The sequence below is a fragment of the Cannabis sativa genome, chromosome 7, assembly GCF_029168945.1.
Source record: "Cannabis sativa cultivar Pink pepper isolate KNU-18-1 chromosome 7, ASM2916894v1, whole genome shotgun sequence".
In the NCBI taxonomy this organism is placed as follows: domain Eukaryota; kingdom Viridiplantae; phylum Streptophyta; class Magnoliopsida; order Rosales; family Cannabaceae; genus Cannabis; species Cannabis sativa.
This window is the reverse complement of record NC_083607.1, coordinates 43,596,621-43,604,350: the sequence shown is the minus strand read 5'-3', so window position 1 is coordinate 43,604,350 and position 7,730 is coordinate 43,596,621. Positions and strand designations below refer to the sequence as shown.

At 37.4% G+C, this 7,730-nt stretch overlaps 16 non-coding genes and 5 pseudogenes across 16 annotated transcripts; all 21 read left to right on the top strand.

Moving 5' to 3' along the window:
• The first annotated feature begins 2,451 nt into the window (after window positions 1-2,451).
• LOC115698457 (5S ribosomal RNA) lies at window positions 2,452-2,570 on the top strand. Its single transcript, XR_009683849.1, has one exon. It is a non-coding gene; the product is annotated as a 5S ribosomal RNA (ribosomal RNA).
• A 139-nt stretch (window positions 2,571-2,709) lies between these two features.
• On the top strand, window positions 2,710-2,828 carry LOC133029822 (5S ribosomal RNA). Its single transcript, XR_009683848.1, has one exon. It is a non-coding gene; the product is annotated as a 5S ribosomal RNA (ribosomal RNA).
• A 139-nt stretch (window positions 2,829-2,967) lies between these two features.
• LOC133029660 (5S ribosomal RNA) lies at window positions 2,968-3,084 on the top strand. The gene has a single exon (XR_009683783.1). It is a non-coding gene; the product is annotated as a 5S ribosomal RNA (ribosomal RNA).
• A 136-nt stretch (window positions 3,085-3,220) lies between these two features.
• On the top strand, window positions 3,221-3,339 carry LOC133029811 (5S ribosomal RNA). Its single transcript, XR_009683847.1, has one exon. It is a non-coding gene; the product is annotated as a 5S ribosomal RNA (ribosomal RNA).
• Window positions 3,340-3,479: 140 nt separating this feature from the next.
• On the top strand, window positions 3,480-3,598 carry LOC133029460 (5S ribosomal RNA). Its single transcript, XR_009683577.1, has one exon. It is a non-coding gene; the product is annotated as a 5S ribosomal RNA (ribosomal RNA).
• A 137-nt stretch (window positions 3,599-3,735) lies between these two features.
• Window positions 3,736-3,854, top strand: LOC133029437 (5S ribosomal RNA). Its single transcript, XR_009683556.1, has one exon. It is a non-coding gene; the product is annotated as a 5S ribosomal RNA (ribosomal RNA).
• A 140-nt stretch (window positions 3,855-3,994) lies between these two features.
• On the top strand, window positions 3,995-4,113 carry LOC133029799 (5S ribosomal RNA). Its single transcript, XR_009683846.1, has one exon. It is a non-coding gene; the product is annotated as a 5S ribosomal RNA (ribosomal RNA).
• A 137-nt stretch (window positions 4,114-4,250) lies between these two features.
• Window positions 4,251-4,369, top strand: LOC133029787 (5S ribosomal RNA). The gene has a single exon (XR_009683845.1). It is a non-coding gene; the product is annotated as a 5S ribosomal RNA (ribosomal RNA).
• A 139-nt stretch (window positions 4,370-4,508) lies between these two features.
• LOC133029401 (5S ribosomal RNA) lies at window positions 4,509-4,627 on the top strand. The gene has a single exon (XR_009683524.1). It is a non-coding gene; the product is annotated as a 5S ribosomal RNA (ribosomal RNA).
• Window positions 4,628-4,766: 139 nt separating this feature from the next.
• On the top strand, window positions 4,767-4,886 carry LOC133029541 (5S ribosomal RNA). The gene has a single exon (XR_009683665.1). It is a non-coding gene; the product is annotated as a 5S ribosomal RNA (ribosomal RNA).
• A 140-nt stretch (window positions 4,887-5,026) lies between these two features.
• LOC133029381 (5S ribosomal RNA) lies at window positions 5,027-5,134 on the top strand (annotated as a pseudogene).
• A 140-nt stretch (window positions 5,135-5,274) lies between these two features.
• On the top strand, window positions 5,275-5,381 carry LOC133029383 (5S ribosomal RNA; annotated as a pseudogene).
• A 140-nt stretch (window positions 5,382-5,521) lies between these two features.
• LOC133029889 (5S ribosomal RNA) lies at window positions 5,522-5,640 on the top strand. Its single transcript, XR_009683856.1, has one exon. It is a non-coding gene; the product is annotated as a 5S ribosomal RNA (ribosomal RNA).
• A 140-nt stretch (window positions 5,641-5,780) lies between these two features.
• LOC133029776 (5S ribosomal RNA) lies at window positions 5,781-5,899 on the top strand. Its single transcript, XR_009683844.1, has one exon. It is a non-coding gene; the product is annotated as a 5S ribosomal RNA (ribosomal RNA).
• A 139-nt stretch (window positions 5,900-6,038) lies between these two features.
• On the top strand, window positions 6,039-6,154 carry LOC133029801 (5S ribosomal RNA; annotated as a pseudogene).
• A 140-nt stretch (window positions 6,155-6,294) lies between these two features.
• On the top strand, window positions 6,295-6,411 carry LOC133029809 (5S ribosomal RNA; annotated as a pseudogene).
• Window positions 6,412-6,549: 138 nt separating this feature from the next.
• LOC133029764 (5S ribosomal RNA) lies at window positions 6,550-6,668 on the top strand. Its single transcript, XR_009683843.1, has one exon. It is a non-coding gene; the product is annotated as a 5S ribosomal RNA (ribosomal RNA).
• Window positions 6,669-6,809: 141 nt separating this feature from the next.
• Window positions 6,810-6,927, top strand: LOC133029564 (5S ribosomal RNA). The gene has a single exon (XR_009683688.1). It is a non-coding gene; the product is annotated as a 5S ribosomal RNA (ribosomal RNA).
• A 136-nt stretch (window positions 6,928-7,063) lies between these two features.
• Window positions 7,064-7,178, top strand: LOC133029904 (5S ribosomal RNA; annotated as a pseudogene).
• A 137-nt stretch (window positions 7,179-7,315) lies between these two features.
• Window positions 7,316-7,432, top strand: LOC133029658 (5S ribosomal RNA). The gene has a single exon (XR_009683782.1). It is a non-coding gene; the product is annotated as a 5S ribosomal RNA (ribosomal RNA).
• A 139-nt stretch (window positions 7,433-7,571) lies between these two features.
• LOC133029752 (5S ribosomal RNA) lies at window positions 7,572-7,690 on the top strand. Its single transcript, XR_009683842.1, has one exon. It is a non-coding gene; the product is annotated as a 5S ribosomal RNA (ribosomal RNA).
• The last annotated feature ends 40 nt before the right edge of the window (window positions 7,691-7,730 follow it).

The following is a 7,730-nucleotide window of genomic DNA, read 5'->3' as shown; positions in this document are numbered from 1 at the left end:
TTAACAAGGTATTTTTCTTTCTGAAAGAAAGTATGTACTTGATTTGTTAACAGAGACAGGAAAGTTGGGAGCAAAATCTTGTAATGCTCCAATGAATCCAATTGTGCATGTTACACGTGATGGAGAACCATTTGAAGATCCTGAGAAATATCGCAGATTGGTTGGAAAGTTTAATTATCTAATTGTGACTCGTCTAGATATTACATTCCTGATTAGTGTCATTAGTCAATTCATGTCTTCTCCAATAATTCATCATTGGGCAACACTAGAGCAAATTTAATGTTACTTGAAAGGAGCACCAGGACGAGGTATAATTTACAAGGATCATGGACATATCCAGATTAAGTGTTTCTCTGACGCAGATTGGGCAAGCTCCAAGGTAGATAGACGATCCACTTCAAGATATTGTGTATGTGGTTGGGGCAATCTGGTCTCTTGAAAGAGTAAGAAACAAAATTTTGTATCTAGATCTAGTGCTGAATTAGAATATACAGCTATGGCACAGTCTGTGTGTGAGGTAATATGGATTTATCAGCTTTTGACTGAATTCGGGTTTAAGACTTCTATTCTAGCAAAATTGTGGTGTGATAATGAAGCTGCTCTTCATATTGCCTCAAATCCCGTGTTCCACGAGCAAACTAAGCACATTGAGATTGATTGTCATTTTGTTGGTGAGAAAATTCAACAAGGTCTGATCTCCACAAGATATGTGAAGACCGGAGAACAACTATGAGATATGTTTACAAAGGCTTTGAATGGGATGCAAGTTGATTATCTTTTTAACACGCTGGGCATGAATAACATCTATGCAAAATTGTATTTTAGTAGTTTGCTATTTCCTAGCTTTGTATATAAATATGTACTATTCTACGAAATACATACACAATTTAATTCACTATTTTCTACAATTATTAATATAATTAAATTAAAGCATAAATAAAAAATTAATTAAAAAGTTAAATAAATACAAATTTATATTGCTCTAAGTGTTTGTATATTAGCTATCTTTTAATTAATATTTTATATTTTATAATATGTGTTTGTATTTTTAGTATTTTAGTATCACTTTTATAATTTTTTAAGTTAATATTTAAATAATAATTAGTATATTGAATAATAAATAATGTGTAATATTTTAATGTTTAAGTGATTTAATATTATTTTACATTTAAATTTTATAATATGAGTTGTTTTTTTTTTTTAGTATATTTGTATTATTTTTAAAAAAAAATTGTTATGTTTTTAAGTTATATTTTATTGTTTTTTTAAGAAAAAATTTACTGTAAGCAAATGTATTACACTAATATTATTCTAAAATTACTTTAATTATTTAAGGATTATCTAAATATTAAAAAAAAAATCTTATAAAAGGAACATACCTCATACCGATTGATGATGTGTAAATGAACTTTGTACTCAAATTTTAATAGAATAAAAAAAACAAATTATATGCAATGAAATGATGAGAAAAAGAATGGAAAAAATAAGAGAAAGAACAAAATTATGGGGTGCAGAAAACTAAGTTGAGTAGAGGGTAGTTAATAGGTTTGAAATGGCATAATTTTTTTCATTTGTTAACCAATTATGTAATGTGACCACTCATTTTCATATAATTTTTCGAGACTAATACATTGAAAATATAATTTTTCGAGACTAATACATTGAAACAATAAGTGTAGGTACAAAATGAATGGATAAAATAAGAGAAAGACCAAAACTATGCATAAAGTTTTTTAAAAACTTTGAACATCAATAACTTTTGATCTGGTTATCCGTTTAAAGCGATTTTTTTTTTGAACTTGGGTATTTTTCCGCGTTCTACGCATCCCAAACAGCCAACGGCGGTTTGGCCAACCAATTTTTCTTAAAAACGCTATTTTGTATACTAAATTCATGTTATGCACCCCTTTCACTAAATTGTTTGTGTTTTATTTTGTTGTTTTACTTAAAATAACTTAATAAAATTTTTATGTTAAGTATTAGAATCGAAGTTTATGATGTATTTGTTATTTCTACTACAATAAAATGCGCAATACTAATTTCCTTTTATATCTATTCTTATATTTAAATTAAATCACGAAAGCTAATTTATACAAAAATAGTCTTTTGGTATAATGGTAAGAATTTATCAATATATATTTTTGGTCACAAGTTCGAATCTCAATAGACTACTTTCTGTATTTTTTTAGCCTACTATACATATTCTTAGCACTTAATAAAATTTACTCTTATCCCTCAACAATATAAAAATATAATATATACTTTAGATAGTGGTAAGTACTCAATAATATAATATTTTTGTCATGGTTCAAATCACCATATCCCTTTTATTGAGGGAGGAAAGGGGTTCCCAAATTTTTTATTTTTTTAATTTTAATCGGGAAATTTGTGTACTTGGCTTGAGGGAGGAGAGGGGTTCGCTATAAATGACTATTCCGCACAATACATTTCGGGTGCGATCATACCAGCACTAATGCACCGGATCCCATCAGAACTCCGCAGTTAAGCGTGCTTGGGCGAGAGTAGTACTAGGATGGGTGACCTCCTGGGAAGTCCTCGTGTTGCACCCCTAAATTTTTTGTTTTTTTAATTTTAATTCTTTTTCTTTATTATAATTTCGGAATGATTATTGTAATCGGGAAATTTGTGTACTTGGCTTGAGGGAGGAGAGGGGTTCGCTATAAATGACTATTCCGCACAATACATTTCGGGTGCGATCATACCAGCACTAATGCACCGGATCCCATCAGAACTCCGCAGTTAAGCGTGCTTGGGCGAGAGTAGTACTAGGATGGGTGACCTCCTGGGAAGTCCTCGTGTTGCACCCCTAAATTTTTTGTTTTTTTTAATTTTAATTCTTTTTCTTTATTATAATTTCGGAATGATTATTGTAATCGGGAAATTTGTGTACTTGGCTTGAGGGAGGAGAGGGGTTCGCTATAAATGACTATTCGCACAATACATTTCGGGTGCGATCATACCGGCACTAATGCACGGATCCCATCGAACTCCGCGATTAAGCGTGCTTGGGCGAGAGTAGTACTAGGATGGGTGACCTCACAGGAAGTCCTCGTGTTGCACCCCTAAATTTTTTTTTTTTAATTTTAATTCTTTTTCTTTATTATAATTTCGGAATGATTATTGTAATCGGGAAATTTGTGTACTTGGCTTGAGGGAGGAGAGGGGTTCGCTATAAATGACTATTCGCACAATACATTTCGGGTGCGATCATACCAGCACTAATGCACCGGATCCCATCAGAACTCCGCAGTTAAGCGTGCTTGGGCGAGAGTAGTACTAGGATGGGTGACCTCCTGGGAAGTCCTCGTGTTGCACCCCTAAATTTTTTGTTTTTTTTAATTTTAATTCTTTTTCTTTATTATAATTTCGGAATGATTATTGTAATCGGGAAATTTGTGTACTTGGCTTGAGGGAGGAGAGGGGTTCGCTATAAATGACTATTCCGCACAATACATTTCGGGTGCGATCATACCAGCACTAATGCACGGGATCCCATCAGAACTCCGCAGTTAAGCGTGCTTGGGCGAGAGTAGTACTAGGATGGGTGACCTTCTGGGAAGTCCTCGTGTTGCACCCCTAAATTTTTTGTTTTTTAATTTTAATTCTTTTTCTTTATTATAATTTCGGAATGATTATTGTAATCGGGAAATTTGTGTACTTGGCTTGAGGGAGGAGAGGGGTTCGCTATAAATGACTATTCGCACAATACATTTCGGGTGCGATCATACCAGCACTAATGCACCGGATCCCATCAGAACTCCGCAGTTAAGCGTGCTTGGGCGAGAGTAGTACTAGGATGGGTGACCTCCTAGGAAGTCCTCGTGTTGCACCCCTAAATTTTTTGTTTTTTTTAATTTTAATTCTTTTTCTTTATTATAATTTCGGAATGATTATTGTAATCGGGAAATTTGTGTACTTGGCTTGAGGGAGGAGAGGGGTTCGCTATAAATGACTATTCCGCACAATACATTTCGGGTGCGATCATACCAGCACTAATGCACCGGATCCCATCAGAACTCCGCAGTTAAGCGTGCTTGGGCGAGAGTAGTACTAGGATGGGTGACCTCCTGGGAAGTCCTCGTGTTGCACCCCTAAATTTTTTGTTTTTTAATTTTAATTCTTTTTCTTTATTATAATTTCGGAATGATTATTGTAATCGGGAAATTTGTGTACTTGGCTTGAGGGAGGAGAGGGGTTCGCTATAAATGACTATTCGCACAATACATTTCGGGTGCGATCATACCAGCACTAATGCACCGGATCCCATCAGAACTCCGCAGTTAAGCGTGCTTGGGCGAGAGTAGTACTAGGATGGGTGACCTCCTGGGAAGTCCTCGTGTTGCACCCCTAAATTTTTTGTTTTTTTAATTTTAATTCTTTTTCTTTATTATAATTTCGGAATGATTATTGTAATCGGGAAATTTGTGTACTTGGCTTGAGGGAGGAGAGGGGTTCGCTATAAATGACTATTCCGCACAATACATTTCGGGTGCGATCATACCAGCACTAATGCACCGGATCCCATCAGAACTCCGCAGTTAAGCGTGCTTGGGCGAGAGTAGTACTAGGATGGGTGACCTTCTGGGAAGTCCTCGTGTTGCACCCCTAAATTTTTTGTTTTTTTAATTTTAATTCTTTTTCTTTATTATAATTTCGGAATGATTATTGTAATCGGGAAATTTGTGTACTTGGCTTGAGGGAGGAGAGGGGTTCGCTATAAATGACTATTCCGCACAATACATTTCGGGTGCGATCATACCAGCACTAATGCACCGGATCCCATCTGAACTCGCCGGATTAAGCGTGCTTGGGCGAGAGTAGTACTAGGATGGGTGACCTCCTGGGAAGTCCTCGTGTTGCACCCCTAAATTTTTTGTTTTTTTTAATTTTAATTCTTTTTCTTTATTATAATTTCGGAATGATTATTGTAATCGGGAAATTTGTGTACTTGGCTTGAGGGAGGAGAGGGGTTCGCTATAAATGACTATTCCGCACAATACATTTCGGGTGCGATCATACCAGCACTAATGCACCGGATCCCATCAGAACGCGTGCTTGGGCGAGAGTAGTACTAGGATGGGTGACCTCCTGGGAAGTCCTCGTGTTGCACCCCTAAATTTTTTGTTTTTTTTAATTTTAATTCTTTTTCTTTATTATAATTTCGGAATGATTATTGTAATCGGGAAATTTGTGTACTTGGCTTGAGGGAGGAGAGGGGTTCGCTATAAATGACTATTCCGCACAATACATTTCGGGTGCGATCATACCAGCACTAATGCACCGGATCCCATCAGAACCGTGCTTGGGCGAGAGTAGTACTAGGATGGGTGACCTCCTGGGAAGTCCTCGTGTTGCACCCCTAAATTTTTTGTTTTTTTTAATTTTAATTCTTTTTCTTTATTATAATTTCGGAATGATTATTGTAATCGGGAAATTTGTGTACTTGGCTTGAGGGAGGAGAGGGGTTCGCTATAAATGACTATTCCGCACAATACATTTCGGGTGCGATCATACCAGCACTAATGCACCGGATCCCATCAGAACTCCGCAGTTAAGCGTGCTTGGGCGAGAGTAGTACTAGGATGGGTGACCTCATGGGAAGTCCTCGTGTTGCACCCCTAAATTTTTTGTTTTTTTTAATTTTAATTCTTTTTCTTTATTATAATTTCGGAATGATTATTGTAATCGGGAAATTTGTGTACTTGGCTTGAGGGAGGAGAGGGGTTCGCTATAAATGACTATTCCGCACAATACATTTCGGGTGCGATCATACCAGCACTAATGCACCGGATCCCATCAGAACTCCGCAGTTAAGCGTGCTTGGGCGAGAGTAGTACTAGGATGGGTGACCTCCTGGGAAGTCCTCGTGTTGCACCCCTAAATTTTTTGTTTTTTTAATTTTAATTCTTTTTCTTTATTATAATTTCGGAATGATTATTGTAATCGGGAAATTTGTGTACTTGGCTTGAGGGAGGAGAGGGGTTCGCTATAAATGACTATTCCGCACAATACATTTCGGGTGCGATCATACCAGCACTAATGCACCGGATCCCATCGAACTCGCGATTAAGCGTGCTTGGGCGAGAGTAGTACTAGGATGGGTGACCTCTGGGAAGTCCTCGTGTTGCACCCCTAAATTTTTTTTTTTTTTTAATTTTAATTCTTTTTCTTTATTATAATTTCGGAATGATTATTGTAATCGGGAAATTTGTGTACTTGGCTTGAGGGAGGAGAGGGGTTCGCTATAAATGACTATTCCGCACAATACATTTCGGGTGCGATCATACCAGCACTAATGCACGGATCCCATCGAACTCGCCGATTAAGCGTGCTTGGGCGAGAGTAGTACTAGGATGGGTGACCTCACAGGAAGTCCTCGTGTTGCACCCCTAAATTTTTTGTTTTTTAATTTTAATTCTTTTTCTTTATTATAATTTCGGAATGATTATTGTAATCGGGAAATTTGTGTACTTGGCTTGAGGGAGGAGAGGGGTTCGCTATAAATGACTATTCCGCACAATACATTTCGGGTGCGATCATACCAGCACTAATGCACCGGATCCCATCAGAACTCCGCAGTTAAGCGTGCTTGGGCGAGAGTAGTACTAGGATGGGTGACCTCCTGGGAAGTCCTCGTGTTGCACCCCTAAATTTTTTGTTTTTTTTTAATTTTAATTCTTTTTCTTTATTATAATTTCGGAATGATTATTGTAATCGGGAAATTTGTGTACTTGGCTTGAGGGAGGAGAGGGGTTCGCTATAAATGACTATTCCGCACAATACATTTCGGGTGCGATCATACCAGCACTAATGCACGGATCCCATCGAACTCCGCGAGTTAAGCGTGCTTGGGCGAGAGTAGTACTAGGATGGGTGACCTCACAGGAAGTCCTCGTGTTGCACCCCTAAATTTTTTGTTTTTAATTTTAATTCTTTTTCTTTATTATAATTTCGGAATGATTATTGTAATCGGGAAATTTGTGTACTTGGCTTGAGGGAGGAGAGGGGTTCGCTATAAATGACTATTCGCACAATACATTTCGGGTGCGATCATACCGGCACTAATGCACGGATCCCATCGAACTCGCGATTAAGCGTGCTTGGGCGAGAGTAGTACTAGGATGGGTGACCTCTGGGAAGTCCTCGTGTTGCACCCCTAAATTTTTTGTTTTTTAATTTTAATTCTTTTTCTTTATTATAATTTCGGAATGATTATTGTAATCGGGAAATTTGTGTACTTGGCTTGAGGGAGGAGAGGGGTTCGCTATAAATGACTATTCGCACAATACATTTCGGGTGCGATCATACCGGCACTAATGCACGGATCCCATCGAACTCCGCGATTAAGCGTGCTTGGGCGAGAGTAGTACTAGGATGGGTGACCTCACAGGAAGTCCTCGTGTTGCACCCCTAAATTTTTTGTTTTTTTAATTTTAATTCTTTTTCTTTATTATAATTTCGGAATGATTATTGTAATCGGGAAATTTGTGTACTTGGCTTGAGGGAGGAGAGGGGTTCGCTATAAATGACTATTCCGCACAATACATTTCGGGTGCGATCATACCAGCACTAATGCACCGGATCCCATCAGAACTCCGCAGTTAAGCGTGCTTGGGCGAGAGTAGTACTAGGATGGGTGACCTCCTGGGAAGTCCTCGTGTTGCACCCCTAAATTTTTTGTTTTTTTTTAATTTTAATTCTTTTTCTTT